We start from the raw sequence: 17407 nt of genomic DNA, 5'->3' as shown, positions 1-17407 counted from the left end.
GATGAATCACATGATAATACCGCAATGGCATCCTGTATAATTGACAGGAGCCTCTATTTCTGGCAATGTGTCCCTATTTTGTCTCATGAGTAAATGTTGTCCGTGCTTTACTATATAAAAACAAAAACAACCAAAATTGCAAAACTCGATACTGTTCTGCAGGAATGGTCCAAAATCCTCAGCGCTCCAATGGACCTGAAGTCTCACGGCTGCCGCGGTGCGTTGTGTGGCCCAGGGAATAAGGATGAGACGGATATATCTGTTCTTTGTGCTATAAACACACAAGCATTTCTGCATGTGTGTGTGTAATCCACTCTAAGTTTCCTAACTGACTTCTGAACTATGTGGAACTAGTCCTAAATTTAAGGAGGGGTTATCTCTGTGAGACAGCGTCATCTAACAAAAGGTCCCTGGACTGGAAATCAGGAGACTTGAGCTCTATTTCCTGCTGAATGACTTAGATCGAGTCATTTCCCCTCTTTGTACATCAGTTTCCTCTCCCCTGCTTCATCTGTTTAGACTGTAAGCTCTCTGGGACAGAGATTGTCTCTTCCCACGTGGCTGTACAGCACCGGGCATCATGGAGCACCAGTCCAGCTTGGCGCCCCTGGGCATCACTGCAGTGTGGGCAAATATTGCAACTCCCATCCATTTAAGCAAAAGAGGGATCTGAGTATTGGGGCAGGGGACATTTATAGTTAGTGTCTATGCCATTTCTAGAGTGACTGGGCAGTGCTCTGTGATTGGGGCTCTGTGGCAATGCTTTGACATAAGCTAATAGTAGTAGCAATCAGGATGACGATAGCGGATGAGGGAAACTGCTGGGACCATATTTGAAAAACGGAGCGACTCTTGGCAGAATTTTGCTTTGGAGGAAAACTGGCAAAAGATTTGATGGTACTGAAATAGCCCATTCCACCGTTTTTAGCACGGCGTATTTCATTGTAAATCACTTTTTGTATTGAATATTTCTGCTTTGTACTATGTTTAATCCAGGCTTTTTTTTTAAAAAACCGTGGCACAGATACAAAATGATTTTGACAAAGTGGAACATGTTGATCAACCTTAAACAATGTTTCTTTGGGGGAAATTTCCTTTGGGGCATTTCAAAATGTTTGGTTTGAGGTTTTCTTCAAATAAAGCCACCTTCTAAAATCCCAACGTTCTTTGCAAAATGCAACATCCATTGTTTGCACAGCCTTCGTAATAATACAGATTACAAGTGTAACTGCACTGGATAATTAAGGTAGGCTTTTTCATTCGTATCAGAAAAAAAAAAAATCTTTAACTTGTTTAGCCACTGTGGAGACTGGTGACTTTATAGGTTATTTATACAAATAAGTCTGAGATTTATAAAAGTCTACAGGATTAACCACTCATCTTCAGTTAAAATTAAAATACCCCAAGCAGCTTTGAATTCTTAACAGATGAAATCTAGGAAAGTCCATTTTATATTAACATAGTACCGGGTCAAAATTAGCGTCTGCAGTTTCAGCAGGAATTCATGGGAATTTCTAGACAAGAAACATCCAAAAAATCTGATCTAGATTTGGATCCCAAATTAGGAGCCTGCAATGATCCCATTCAGTTTCAAAGTGGTCAAAAAAGGAACTAAAAAAAAGTGACTTTTTCTGGAAATGTCAGCATCAGAGGCAGAAGAGCATAAAGGATGCTACTTGGGACCAAAGTCTTGGCAAAGCAGCTCAAGACATGATGCTGTTGCCATACCCCAACGTTCACTCAGGTTCAGTCTTGAACTCAATTCTGCAACCTTAGTCTGAAATGAATCCAAATTCAGATTCTTCACCCCAAACAAACTGGTCTCAAGAAACTGTTTTAAATGAAGAAACAACTAGAAGGTGAATTTTCCCTGTTATGAAGTCTAAACATGTCCAGTTAACTTTTTAAAAATATTTTTGTTGCTGCCTCCTCCTTTCCTGGCTTCGGTTGAGACCGGAAATAGCAACATTTCCTGAGAAAAGCAGTTCTCAGGGGGAAAATGTAACCTGGTCTGAGACAGGGAACTCGGAGGACTTCGGCGTGAGTAAAATCCTAGCTGAGTTTTGAACTTGATCATGAAAACCAATATACCAGCATCAATAACACCCAATGACAGTATTCACATAAAGCATAGGACATCTGGGGTAGGGGTTCAGAGCTAGAGAGGGGAAGAGTGGAAAGGGGTCAAGGATAAAAATAAAGTGAAAATGGATCAGAAAGAAATCAAAGGAGCATGAAAAAAAAGAGAGAAAACTATTAACAACACAGGACCAGATTCTTATATCAGTGAATTCAGGAATCTTTCCCTTGAGTTCATCCCTCAGTCTTTTTTTAAAGCACAGTGGCGTCTCTAGTCTATACTCCATCAGTAGGGCACCTACTTGTGCTGCATCTCTTTTAAAGGGTCAGTCTCTCCTTATTACATTAACCTTCAACTAGAAGCACAATTTCTTTAAAGCAACTTGAATCATTGGGTTTAGCAGGAGGAAGGCCTCAATGGTGTGGAAAAAAGATGACTGATCCCAGGCCGAATTATAGTAACCTCCAACAGCTGGAGAAATGCACAGCCCAATAAACTGAGTGGGTGAAAGCCTCACATTTCCACCCCAGTATTGGAGCTCTTCATTGTCTGACTGTGACCAGAGCACGTCGCTAAGCATCAAAAAAAAGGGATGGAGTCTAAAAAAGTTTACAAACTTTTGAGACACACCACAGACTACCCCAATTAACAAAGAAGATTAATATTTCACAGGTTTTGACATACTTACCCACACAATACTTATGGGGAAAACAAGTATTCTCTCTGCCAAGAGAAAGACCAAAGGGCAGATTTTTAAATAGTACTTAGGTGCCAAACTCCCAATGATTTTAATGAAATAGTTTTAAAAAACCTAGACATCCATTACTTGGCCAAAGTAATCAATGAGGTTGTGGCAGAGCAGAGACTTGAACTCATATCTCCCAAGTCAAAGACTCACAGCTTAACCACTGAACCACCTTCCCCTTTGCTCTTGGTGTTGGCCTGCAAAGGCCAGATCCTCAGCTATTGTCAATCACTGCCTTAACTTAATTTCATAATTGTTAAGAAGTCATCTGTTCGACCTTACGGGTTGCTTAGCTGACTCAGACTCCAAACCTGAATAACTTTTACCTGTGTATCCCATGAAATGTCTTTGCTCTAGTAATTATCAATTATATTTATGCAGAACGATTCCACCAATTTTTTTAACTGCTAAATCCTTTGAGAAAGATGATGTTTAATGGTTTGGATTATTAACGTAAAGGTTGATCCAGAATGGGAGCAATGGAACAATTTGTTAATCATTACTTTTTTTAAAATATAATTATTTAACATGGGGAGAAAAATATCACCTTAAATGTCACCATGCTGCCTTTTAATTGCCTCAGATGAGATTCAGAATAATCACTGCTTGGTAAATGTATACAAATCTAATTTTAAATACCCCAAGATGCTGGGTATTTATCTAGAAAATGCAAAGTATTTGTGTTCATTACTTGATATGAGGACAAAAAAAAAAATCAGTCAGCAGTTTATTTGGATTGGTTTGCTTTGTGAATGCATTCTCGGGTCCTAACTTGACAATAAGTCTAAGAAATAATGGAAGCAGGAAGAAGCAATGTTAGACTGCTAGTTCATCCAGGTAAAGTAAGGGGGCCAGATTCCCATTGGCTCCTATCCCTTTGAACATGAATTGACTCCTATCCCCCATTGTATGGGGATATAGGTTTGTGGGTGAAAATACATTGAGTGCATTCATCTGTATGGCTATAAATGGGGAAGCATATGTTGGAAGAGAAAATGTATAGCTGTCTACATACAGGATGGTTATGCATTTGGTAGGTGTGCCACAAATGTTTATATTGCAATGATGGATGGATGGAGAGAAGATCTGTGTGTGTATATGAAGGGAAATGTACATAGGGGTATATGTGAGTTCAGTGTAGATCCATGTTATTTTGGCATTTCTTTATGTTAGGGTAGGTACCTTTATACATGGGAGATGTGTGTGCAAGTGTATAGTATTTGTGTGTGTAGGGGGACATCTCTGTGTGTCGGCATATTGGGGAGGGGGTAAGCTAGACAGAATAACGTACGGTAACGGTGGGGCTGTTGGAGTATGCATCAGGGGAGGGCAGGTATAAACACGTATGGGGAAGACCCAGGTATGTACATGCCAGAATTGAACTATGATGCACTCGTAATGACCTACGGTCAAATTCAAGTAAAACTGACATTCTTTGCACTCTTCAGAGACACTGAAATTAAAAACCTTTCTTATAAAACCCCACATAATCCAACAAAAAATCCCCAGGTTTCCCATCTTGTGATCATGGCAAAGGACAGAGCAAGTTCTGTAACTGGAAGACTCATCACTTGAAGCAAGCAGGGCGTTCTATTGTATTTCTGATCCATGACACATGGTTAGTGTGGCTTCATGTCTGGACACAGCCAAATAGCATCCAACGCCCTGGACTAACTCAGACATGATACAGCCAGCAAGGACAAAACCATGGAAAACTGCCTGTATCACCAGCTGGAAGGGAGAGTTAGAAGTGGGCGGGGATGATGGAAGGCTCTCAGAATGACCTGCATACCGCTGAATATAAGGTTACACTGCACTGTAACTAACTGACAGATAAATCACCGTTTGGTTAAGATTAATTACTTAATACCCATCTCAAAACTCCCAGTTCAAGATGAGTTCTAGCACCTAGCCTGAATATATTTATTTCAAAAGCCAAAGAATTTGGATTTGGGACCTGATTCCCCTCTCACATGTGTGAGCCACGTGTTTCTAGTTGACCCATTATAGAGAATGGGAGTAAATAAAACGTGGAATTTGGGAGGTAAAACACTGCTGGGCAAGGGACCCGAGTTCAGAGCATCATCAACAATAACCCAAGAGAACAATAAGGTGGAAGGAGAAAAAAGGGCTGGCATTAGTCACAAACAGAAGGCCATTCTCAAAACTGAGCCACTAAATAGGATGCCCACGGGCTGCAGTCAGATGCTCAAACTGGCCGTTAAGCATGCAAGCACAAAGAGCACATGGGGTCTAAGGGAGGATCTCTAGAAGTGGCTAAACTTGATTTTTTGTCCCCCGATAAAGAGCATAGGACATGCCTTGATGCTCCCACGGTGGGCGTGCTACAAGTGTTTATATATAAACAAATGTGGTGCAATCTGCGGCGATGAGGATCTGAAGGTTAAGGAATTGCTCAGTGGTGTTTAGGAACATTCTGTTGGTGTTTGCATGAGAAAGGGAGAGGAGGGGAACAAATCCCATCTGTCTCATTCATACATGGCCCCTGATTTCAAAATCCAGACATGTGCATACAGTTTAAAAAAAAATAAATTAAAAAACACATTCATAATCGAAAAACAGGCTCTGAGGTTGCTTTGCCTTCTGGGCAGCAAGTCAGGCCTGTTCCTTAGTCCATCCTTAATTGTTCCTCCATCCTTCTTACTTCTCTCCTTCTAACTCCCTCCAGTTAACTCCCTCCAGCCTATGCAGGATTTCACCTTGCAGCTTCCAGCTAAAAAGTTATGTAGGGTCTAAGATATCAGCCTGTGGACCTTGCTGAGCCTACCATTAAATAACAGGTAGGGGCAGGTTAGATCATCACCAACTTTTGCCAGCTCCCTCTTGTGGGGACAAGCACTGCTGTAAAGTTAAGCTGGCTATGCCTTAGGAACAGGACAGCAAATAAGTATCTGCCCCTGAAATGGAGCAGGAGAAGGGATCAATTTTGGTGTTGTAGCTTATTGTTGACCTGTGAGTCCAGTAGCCCAGGAACCGGGCAAACACAGACCATGCTCCCCCAAGCACTGACCATCATGCCTCTTCCAACTCTACTCTCCAAGGGAGTCAAGCCCAGGTTGTTTTTGCTGCCAATGCCCAGCTGTGAGCCTGCAGCGGCTACCCGGCTAGCGGTCCCCGAGCCAACAAGCTCAGAGGTGTCACAAGTACACTGCAGTCACAGCTTGCCTGTAGTGCGAGCATATGTAAATCTTCACGCCTCTGAATTTGGGGAAACTTTAGACCTGTGTCCAGCTCTAGCACTAACCTTCACCTCTCTCCAAAAATAAACCCTCCTAATATTTTGTATCTTCAAAGGGCCGTACAGATATCAAGTCACTCGCTAATAATATAACACCCAAAAAGGAAGGTATTATTATAACCCTACCTTGCATGGATAGTGAGACTGAAGGTTCGAAGACTTCCCCAAGTCCCATATTAAGTCTCTGGCAGAGATGAGATTAGAAATGCTAGTCCCATACTCTCAGCCCACACTGATTCTCGGGCAAACTTGCAGCAGGTCTCATCCACCAGTCCTGATCCTGCCCCCACGAGTGCCTATAGAGCTGGGCTTTTCGTGACGCACCAGTTGCAAACCCTCTGCAACTGCTCCCCACATCTGGAATCCGCCAGGCAGCAGAACCACTGCTGGTTTAGATGCACCAGGGACGCTGCAGCTGTGGAAAAGGGAACAGAATTTGACCCTTAATGAACATGCCAAGTAGGGATGGCCTCTCGAGTCGGTGCATACAGAAACATTCCACTGGGCTATAGCAAAAGTAAAAGGCAAGAGCATAAAACACGGCGAGGTGATTTATGACCCAGTTATAGCTCTGCCAGGCACTCATCTCAGTACAGCCAACAAAGACAGGAACTTATCTTGCACATTTCTCCTTCCTTCACCCCTCACCCATTAACTGCCATGTGTAGTGGACCTTTAGGATGACCTTACCTTGTAGTCTTAATTACTGCTTCGCTGGGACCACGCAGATGTAACTGAGCTCAGAATTTGGTTTCTAACCTATTCGTAGGTTATGGGGACACTCGTGATTCTAAGGGGTCTCCTGCACCTGAGGGCAACAGATCCTATGCTGAGCACGCACAATAAGGAGTCTCAAGAAGATGGGCAGAGCTCCCCCTTAAGTTAAAAACAGAGATCAAAAGTCTTGTGCGAGGGGAGACTGCGTTTGTCTCTCGCTAAGGAGAAGCTGCTGTTTTCCAGGGGTTTCGAAACGGTACTCTGCACTTCACCCGCCTCTGCCTTATTCTTTATTTTCCATAGCCCTTTGTTTTGAAAACCGGGCGAGATCACAGCCTCCCCGGTTCCCATCACATACACGTCGGCATGCCCTGCTGCTGCTATCAGAGCTGGGGCTCAACCCGTATGAGTGCCTCAGTCTAGGGGAAGCATTTGCATTTTCATTGGCACAGGTACAGCATTCAGAATTCTTTCAGGCCAGGCCAATTAAAACAAGCCAAAAACTGCTGAGCGAAGCAGTTTCAGCTCGGATCTGCTTACATTCCCTCTCTGAAAAAAGCAGGGGGCCCACTTTCTGTAACTCTCTCCCTCTCTGCACAGTGTGGGCTCTTTTTTTTTTTTTTTCTTAAGGTGGAATAATTCATGCCTTTTGCACAAAGCCTACAAGAGAAGGAAGGTAGAACGTCGGGGTCTGTCTTCATTATAAGCCCGTGAGCTCCAGCAGAACGGCGAGAAGCTCTCCTCAGGTTGAAATGTTTCGCTTCCTCCAAAAGCCTCGCACAAGTTTTGAAGGACTAGGCTACATAATTGGCATAATTGGCAATTCCCGTCTGAGGATGTCCCGCTGCATGGAAAGTCCCATAATGCATGCCCCACTGCACAGAAAGCCCGATGTCCTCTGGTGCCAGCAATACACCCACATTATCCAAAATCCCCTTTCTACATCCTCTTCTAGACCTCGTGTACCTTGGAAAGAGGTACTAGCCAACAGGTTAGCAAGGGGCAGCACATTTCTGAACTACCTCCTAGCATCCCAGGGAAGGAGATGTACATTCAGGGAGTCAAACCCTTCCGTGTTTTCTCCTTGGTCCAGAAGGTAGCCATTTGCTATTGGCTTGCAAAAGCCAAAATACAATCACCTGCACACTGGCCCAGCCAGTGCTTTATGAAGGTATAACTAACCATGACTCCCTCCCTGCATGTCAGAGCATGTTGGGATCCAATGCCTAAATACATGACAGTATAATGAGGCAGAGAGCGGAGGTCTCATTTCTCCGCTGCCTTTGCATGGACATTTAGTTCAAGGAGCAAGCGCCGAGAGATAATACAGTGCAAAAAACCACAGCCCAAACATCTCAAAAGTTTGAGGGCAGATGATGCAAGGACGCTGTCTGGATTGAGCATACGTTTAGGGACCATGTAAAAAACTTGGATCCAGATCTCATTTAGGATTTCAAGCTTGCACAAATCCAAGGGAGTTTGGTTTGAACCCTGATCTACCAACCACACTCATCTTACTCAGACTGTAAGCACCTTGGGCAGGGGCTATTTTCCTGTTCTGTGCTTCTGCAGCTAATAGCATACTGGGGTCCTTGTCCCCATCATGGGGCTCCCTGGCATGAACTACAACATAAAATAAATACCAAATGATCTTGAAGCATGGGCACCTAATCATCAGAACTTTTTTTTTTAATGAAAGGAAAAGTAGAGTAGAAAGAAAAATAAAGATTGTTGAGATACTGTAAATACCCAGTTTCTCAGATCATTGCAGAGAGGAGACATTTCTGTCCTCTTCTTTTTCATTTGCTTTTGGAGATCTACTCTACAATGGAGGTGGCCCAAGGGAGAAGCAAACTAGGACATTGCAAGTGTTCTGTATCAAAGCCTGTATTTTTTTCCCCAAAGACTAACAGGACGACGTCTTCACAGGCTGCCCACAGCTCAACTTGTCACCTGCAGGACAGCCAGCCTGAAGAACCACACATTGACCTTAATGGGAAAAATCTGACATAAAATCTCCACTGGGTAGTATATGCAGCCAGGAACTTGGGTCCAAAATCCTATCAACTGGAGAGTGTGGGACCAATGTTTTTAAAAAGCTGGAGGCAATGCTTATCATGAAGGATCCCGATGTGGTTGAGAAACGGTGCATCCATCTATCTTTCCTTCCTGATCCTATTGTTTCATTGCTCACTTTGTCCTTCACCCAGCTTTGCATCTCTTCTTAAGTATCCTCCACATGTGGAATAATCTCCACCTTTTTTGGAAGCCCAGAAGTCTTTATTCTGGCCCTGGCCGTTATTCTTACTGGACCAGACAAAGAGGAAACCAGGCAACATCCCCACGTGTCCCTGAGCAGCACCTGTGAAGGGACTTCAGGCTTTCTACTATCCCCCAGCATGTGTCTAAGCCCTCTCTTTGCCTTCTGTACGACTAGCTTCTATCTGAGTTTGGCTTAATGAGCCAGGACATGAGATGCCAGGTACTGCAATCTCAGCAGAAAGGTCTGCCTCTCTCAAATGGCTCAGAAAACAGCATTGTCCAGAACTAGACGGCAAAAAGCTGGGTTTTCAAAAGGTCTTGCCAGGTGAAACACTACGTTGGTGGTATTCCAGAAACCTCCTATCTAGACAGAGACCTGTTCTCCCTCTCTCTCTGCATAGCTGTACATACATTAAATCCCTTCAGCTGCTATTGAAATGCAAGCATTTTTACGATGGAAAACGAGAGCCATTTAACAGTGTACATCAACACTACACAAAACAGTCCGGGGCAGGAAATTAATGTTATTGTAACCGTTTGAAATTACGCAGAGAATTTGCAACTATTTAGGATCTGATGACCTGACATAAAATCTAGACAGGCGCCACCTATGCAACCCCACAATGCCAAGGCATGTTTGTGGGCATGGAGATTTGTCCTGCGGTAACTGTGCCAACGAGTCCACATTCATCATGCTGTTGTCATTCCGGGGGGTATCATTTTTCCCTCGAATGATATATAGAGCATCATGGCATCCGCCCGGGGTAAATAGTTCAGTGGCAAACTGCCTGTCCCATCTGCGGGCCTCCAAATGACCCTGCACGCAGAGGTACAGAAAAACTTTCCAGTCGCATGGCCCATCTCTAGTTACATGATAAGAAATGAAGTTGACACAGCAATATAAACATTATTACTGACAGAGTTAAGATAGACAGCGGGTGCAGGTCAGGACATGGTATCCAGGGGATACCATACAACAGTAGCTGTCATATTTATCTCTGGGTTCTTCTGAGCCGGTCTCAGGAGTCAGAGGGAACGCGCACAAAGAGCTATTCAGCGCAGTACGTGTCCTGAAATAAAGCAGATGCATTTTGGAGTCTGCGTGACTCCACAACACACAAGGATCCCTGCTCTGTTACCAATGCTCATCTTCTTGGCACCATCAGGAAACCCCTTTGCAGCCTTGGTGCTGATACTATTGACTTCTTTTGAGCTGATGGACAGTCTAAAGAAGGATATTATATCCAGCTGAACTGTCAACAGGGATGAAGAACTAAAATAGGAATCAGAGGCGGCCCCCATTTTTAAGTCCTTCTGCCAGGTTGTTGTTTTTTTTTTCCAGGGGAATTATCAAGTGGAGTAGAAAAACATGTGGCAACGAAGGCTGGCACTAAACCTACCTCTAGCTTTTCTCGAGTTGAAAACCTGAGAAGGTCAAGTTGCAAAGACCGGATATAGGCATCGTGTTTCAGAGGTAACAGGCTGGGATGAAAGCATTTTGATGATCCAGTGATAGATAATATAGCGAACCAGGAATAAGATCTAGGTTTAATACAAACGAGGTTCCTATCTGGAAACCAACGAAGATTTGGATGCTTCAATCAGGGCAAAACTCATCAGAGTTTTGAAATGACATGAAATTCAAGCCAATCCACAATGTTTTTGAGTTAGGTATTTCATGGAGGAGTACAACCAAAGCACCTGGCTATGTAGTCAGGAGAGCCTTTGGGGAAAAAAAAAACCCCAGCTATGATTTGGACAGCAAAACTGGAAGCTCAGACACGGCGCCTGCCCGCACCGAGCATACCAGCTGTCTGCGCAGTTTCAAGCCTAGAAGCATGATCTTGGATAGAAAGCCAGGGGACCTGTTAGGGGTTTCGGAGACCGATGTTGTGAGCCTGTCCCAGTAGGTGGAGCGAGTGAGCAGGAACAGTCCAGAGAGCAGCATATTCTGGGCTAAAGCAGGACAAGGGTGCTTCACCGTCTCTGACTTTGATTCCCGGCAGAAGGGCAGCCACTCAGAAATGAGGCTGCGACTCAGAACAGGCAACAAGAGCTGTAAATGCAGCAGAGGCAGATTAAAAACAGTGACAAGGGCAAAGATGTAATACTGAAACTAGGGGCAGCAGCAGGAGAAAGCCTGCGAGGGTCTGGGCAGGGGGCACACCTGCTAGCATCTGATAGAGGAGGCTGTGTCTGAAGACAGTGGGTGAGAAACCAGCACAGCTTCATTGTCTTCAACCCAGGTGCACGTGTTTACGGCACCTTTACATTTTAAACAACCTCCCAACCACATGGGGTTTGATCCTGCAATGGGCACAGTGTTTCATTAGTAAATGCGATGAGCAGGACAGAAATTCAACCCAACATCCAGAAGAGCCCTGCCTCAAAAACAAGAGAAAATCGTAAGAGTGAAATATATAGGATTACTCCCTTCAAAGATCTCCTTTCACCTTCCTCTGCCAGGATGCCTACAAACTACTCACCAGCATTCAGGTACCTGCTCATCATGGTTGCTTCACGAGTCCCTTGCAGTCTTCTGCCTGCTGTAAAAGTTATAAACAACTTGGGGCCTGAATCATGTTATGCGTGTGTGTGCAGGACCTAGCACAAGGAGACCCTGATCTCTTATTAGAGCCTCCAGGTGCGTACACACGTACTGACTTTCTGACAGTTAACATGACTTAACTTTTTGAAGTTGACTTAACTGACAGAGCATACACATGTAGGTGGAGCACAGTCAACTTAAATGTGGTGCAAAATAATGCACCTCTGAGGTGTGTTATCTTGAGTCACATTAGTTAAGTTGACTGAGCTCACAAGGGCCAGGTACAGACATTATACATAAACTGGTCTAAGTGATGGCAAGTTGATCTAAACCCATAACCATACAAAAGTTTGGTGCACATAGACCAGGCTAAAAATGCAGAACCCAGTCTAAAACAGACCTGGTTTGCACTCAAATCTAATTGATTTGGGTTACACCAGTGAATTGAGCTTCTGTATTAGATCAAGACGACCACCATCATGTCAAGGAGCCGTGCATGTGTTAAGTCACCTTATTTTAAGACGACTTATTACTTGTGTATGCCTCTCTTGTTTCCACATCAATATACAAGATAATCATAAATTTCTGTATCATACTTAATTCTGTATCTTCAGCCATGCCAGAGCCCTCTTCTCTCCCTGCACACAAATAAGAAAGTGGGCACACAGCGGGCTTCAGACACGCTATCAGTCAGTATAAGCAATATTGGTTAGTGCTGTTAATTGAACCCATTCCTAACCTCCACTCACACAGGCCAATCCTTGATGAGCATCTTCTGAGCTCATAAAGTAGCATGTCTGCAAACCCCATTAGGACTGCTATTCCCATTGGGTTTGGGAACTTCCAATGCGATATTCAGCCGAACACTGGGAACGTTCTTGAAGCCGAATACACGCACGGTGCATGTACAAATAGTGAAGTGGGATTTCTGCAGTGCTGTTTGCCATTGTAGAGATGTGGAGATGAAGGGCAAACAATACGCGGTGGATATGCATGCCAACTCATAGTCAGCCCTAGCTGTGCTAGAAGAGGTTTCTTAGAGCTTAACTCTTCTAAAAGATAGGAGGACACTGGCTACCTAGCCCAATATGCTGATGCCAAATCCTTGACCCGTGCATGGGTTTTACAGTGTTATTATTTAGGCTTGAGAAGGATTAATGGTCTGCAGAGTTTAAACCATTCTTTTCCTAGCTGCAGACAGACACATTTGAGATGGATTTTTCAATGTAGGAGAGGTTACCCTCTACCCTCATCTTCCCTTCAGATAATAAAGAACTGAAAGGATCAAAGGAAATAATGTCCTTGTAACCCAGCCTTCATATGATGCTGCCTTGATTTCCAAAAAAGTCCCCAGCTGGAGACACTAAGTGTTAATATTATTTTTATTACTTCGCAACAATATCCACGGCGTGTAAGGCCTAGCACTAAGACTGCTTATAGCAATGGTGCTCAAGTGACAGATTAGGTCGACAAAGATGACAGAATTTCTAAGCTATCACAATAGGTTTAAAGAGGTAATTCTTCAGTATTGTTACTAGTATCTGCATTGCAAGCACTTTCCAAATACTGAGTAGGACAGAATTCCCGTTCCCTTCCAACCGAAACAAATGACCGACCCAAATTCCCAGTGACCCAAGGGGAGAAGGACTGATCCCTTAAATGTAGTGATACATGTGATGTATAATAGTGTTTACCTTTGAATCTAACTTTAACCCAGCTTCTGTGATCCTTCTGTCCCAGTCGCAGTCCAGTCAATCTACCTGAGGGAAACATAATAAATACTCATCAGTTATTGCTTTTCACTTCTAAACAGCTGAAAAAAAATATATTTAAAAATCACTTGGGTAGAAAAGAGGCTGAACTAAAATACTGGATGCAAACAACCCAACAGGTTCCTAGATCTCCAATTTGCACTGGGGGTCTCTTACTTTGAACCAAATTAACTTATTTCAGAAATATACCCTGGTATCTGGCAGGAGCTGAATCAAATCCTTGGCTGCTGATTCTCTGATCCACCTCTCCTTTTATACTTCTATATTCCAGTTTTTTCAGGAGCTGCGGTTCCATTAAATTTCTACGCATCCCACCTTCGATTTCTTGTTTCACAACATGGGCTTTCCAAAGCAACACCATGGACAAAGCAATAGACATGCATGCTATTTCGGTGTTCCCACGGCATGTCCTTTCTCCCTCCTGATTTGCCAACAGAGTTACAACTTCTAGACAAAGCGTGGGATTTATTGTGGCATCTGGGACTGCTGGCCCTAGACTTGGCTCTCCAGTGGTTGAGGGTGGGAGGTTGCTGACCTGTGACTGGTCTCCCTTGTCTTCAGAGCCTCTATTTCTATGGAGCTCAAATTTTGGCTGAGAGGGAGTAATTAAAGTTAGACAATCCTGCAGAGATTCCTCATCAGCTCTGGCGAAGAGAAGCCCATTACTATGGTGATACCATATAAAAGGGTTGGGCCCCAAATGTTATTCTGGCAGAGGCGCACACACACGGCCAGAATCTGCAATCCAGGGTGACTGGGTAACTTCAGTGGAGTTACTCCCGCTTCCCTTGGTGTAATGGATGTCAGGATCTGAAGGGCTGTCTTTCAAGGGCACTCCATCCCGTCGCGCAGATGGTTTGTATTCTAATTTGGAGGGCATGCAGGCGGGGCTGAATGACTTTTTAAACCTTTGATTACTGACCGCTGTATTCATTTCAGGAAACACAGAAGCACAAAACCTCAGCATGGAATGACTCTTGTGATTTCTTTCTCTCTTTCTTTCTTTCTTTCCCCCTCTCCCCCTGGACGATTTTATCATGTTGGCATTCGGCCAAGACGTCTGTCCTTGTTAACTTGTGCTGGCTGTGAAACACCTGCAGCCCATTGTAAGCAGGAGGGTAAAATCTACCATTTTTAGGTACAGTAATTACCACTTATCCTTTGGTTTAGCATATTAAAAGGACAGTCTCCAAAAAATGTTGACAGAAATCCCATTTATCATCACACGCATGCCCAACTGGAACCAACTGGAAATATTGGGGTAAATCCTCAGCAGGCAGAAACTGATACAGCTTCACTGGCTTCAGTGGATATATGCCAATTTACACCATCTGCAGACCTGGTACACTCAGTGTGACAAGGTACAGCTGCACTTGAATGCCTTTTTCACTTCTTTTTAAATGTCTTTCTTTATGAATTAACTAAAGAAATATTCATTTCAGGGTAGGTTGGGACTGACTGTTGCAAGATCCTTGGGTTTTCCTTCGAGCTATCTAGGTCTGACCGCTGCTGGAGACAGGAGACTGGGCTAGATAAGGCTCTGGTCTGATATAGCATGGAAATTATGTCCCTAGTCTCATGATGCTGCTGCTGCACTATCTTTAATTTCCAGCCTGAGACAGCAAAACATTTGCTACTTATTCAATGATGGGACGCAGCTTTTGCGATAGCTTTTCCAGCTTCTTCTACCTCCCCTAGCCAATAAGTCTCCAACCTGACCTAATGAAATCTCCTCAAAAGCTCCCCTGATTGTACTCCCCCTGGGTTTAATCCTCCCCTAGAATGCCAGCCTGTGCTTACATCCCACGTAAGCCTTCAAAATAAGGTGTAAGTGAAGCACTGGCCTCCTGCCGCCAACCCTCTGCACAGGGATGGATTTTACCCACTAAAAGTCAGATTCTGTTTCATGTAGTAGGCATCTAAGTGGTACTTAGACATCAAAGCCACTAAGTGCAATCTTATTCCATTCTGTTCAAGCCCCTTGAAACCATTAACATGTCTATCTTTATAACATGCCTTCATCTTAGCCTTAACACTAAGTCACAAAAAACAAGGAGGAGACCCCACCTATATTCTGCATTAATAGCTTTTCAGGGACTTGAGCAAGATGAAATACAGTCACACTTAGAGATGCCTAAGAGGGGGAATAGGATCTGGCTGTAGGAATTTTACCACTGCTTTCTAGGGAAGCAGGTTCTACCCGTAGAGATGAGAGGTGAAATCAGTCCCCGTGGTGCGTTCAAATCCTCATCCTCTCCACCAAGGCACCGATAGAGAGGGGTCTTTTATTCTGTTTTCCTTTAATCAAACCTACTCCTCTAGCTGCAAGACAGACATGACATTTACCCCAGCAGCCCATGTTGTTATCTCTGTTATAAAGTAGAATGTAGCAATTTAAAAAAAAAAAAAAGACTGTCACCACCAGTGATGATGCCAAAATATTCCCACTGCTGTCCCGAAGCATGAAAATGAAAGTCTGCTGCTGAACACAGGTCTGACTATTTGCATTTTTAATCATTCAAGAGTTTAATTAGTATCATGGCCTTAATCAGAAGCTGCAAATACAGCTGAAGTCATCAGAGCTTAATTAGTCTGAAAAAAGTTTTGTGCAATCTGAAAATGTCTCCACTGACATGAAGGTAAGAAGCCTCTAGGGTTCCTTGAAGAGAAGAGGAGACAAGGACTTTGATTCAGTGGAGATATATTGCAGGAGTGTTATTTTCTGATTCTAAGAAGGAATAACTTATGGATTTTGATGTTTGTTAAGGAGGACCTGTAAGCAAAGAAGAGGGAGGCCTTATAGTTAAAAATTGTACAGTGATAACCTGAGGTTAATTTACCCCGCTTAAGGGTTATGAGACTCACTGTTTGTAATGTGCTTTGAGCTCCACAGATGAAGTTCTGAAAAGCCAAACTTACACGAAACTTGTTTGAGGCTCTGAAATGTTTGTACAGCTTTTCACCCTCAAGCACTGTCACCAGTCTGTCATTAAATTTGTCCTAGATCTGCCCTAAGATTGATGGCAGGGGCCCCTGGGAGCCTTTCCTCATTGCTTCACTCTCACTGGGCTAGCACACCTTGAGATGCTCTTTGGCAGAGCAGAAAAAATTCAAAACAAGATTAAGTCAAAGCCAATAGGTTCTCCATGACATTTCCCTATAAATTACTCCATGACCCCTTAAGATGCACTCCAATGATGCACAGAATGGAGGGAAGTGGTTAATGAGTCTATGCTCTGCCTTTCCATAATGTGGGAGCATTTCAGCACTACAGGAGATATATAACACAGTCTGCCAAGGGTGTTAGGCAGGTTGCACCATATACACGATCTGCCTGTAAAACTCCCAGCAAAGTTGCCTGCAAAGTGGGATTTGTGTGCCAGAGCTAACAAAATCATCCTCCAGTAGCTGTAATGATTACTGGGTTTAATAGATATAGGTATACAAGGGATGAGCAGAACTAAGCACCAGTGAATTTTATAGTGGAGATATAGGCAACCTCTGTAGGCCTTCTGATTCTTTCTAACTCACTAACTTAACTAGGTACTCAACTGGTGGACCATTTCCCAATTTCCAACTCCCTCAATCTCCTGTTTGGGAGCATCTGTAAATTATAGTTGTTATCACTACAGTATCCATACCATACAGTGGATATAGGAGCTGCCTCTAGTACTGCCTGAAGTAGTTCTCCTTCAGTTCAAGTGGCAATGGGCTGATTTTGTTGAGTGAATGAGTGATGTAATTCTGGACAGAGTGGTTCACTTTCATAAAAGAGCTCCATTTCCAGCAACAAGGACAGCTTCCTAGATAGACTCAGGAGGAGCTAAAATAATGTCGGTTCTTATCCTCTTAAACGTGCATCACCTTCCTTAAGTAAATACTTAGGGGACATCCCCACCCACAGTTCCATGTAATGGCAAGGAAAGCTAGGGACAAATCTGGAAAACTGATGGGCTGCATGTGTCTAGGGAGACCTGGAAGAAGACCAAGCAGGAAGGGGCAACAAGCAGGGTGTGCTCATTCT

At 43.6% G+C, this 17407-nt stretch overlaps 1 long non-coding RNA gene across 11 annotated transcripts in view; it reads right to left on the bottom strand.

Annotated features, from left to right (window-relative positions):
* Positions 1-17407, bottom strand: part of LOC132246464 (uncharacterized) — a 189028-nt gene that overhangs the window by 78455 nt on the left and 93166 nt on the right. For 9 of the 11 annotated variants that reach the window (XR_009457768.1, XR_009457767.1, XR_009457765.1 and 6 more), the window contains 2 exons: positions 13306-13371; positions 6211-6499 (listed from right to left, as the gene is read on the bottom strand). This is a non-coding gene — a long non-coding RNA (uncharacterized LOC132246464). Of the gene's footprint in view, positions 1-6210; positions 6500-11549; positions 11610-13305; positions 13372-17407 lie in introns of all 11 variants that reach the window. The other 2 variants (XR_009457770.1, XR_009457775.1) reach the window with 2 other exon arrangements.

This window comes from Alligator mississippiensis, chromosome 16, assembly GCF_030867095.1.
Source record: "Alligator mississippiensis isolate rAllMis1 chromosome 16, rAllMis1, whole genome shotgun sequence".
Taxonomy (NCBI): Eukaryota; Metazoa; Chordata; order Crocodylia; family Alligatoridae; genus Alligator; species Alligator mississippiensis.
The sequence above is the reverse complement of the archived record's forward strand: the minus strand, read 5'-3'. Positions and strand labels throughout refer to the sequence as shown.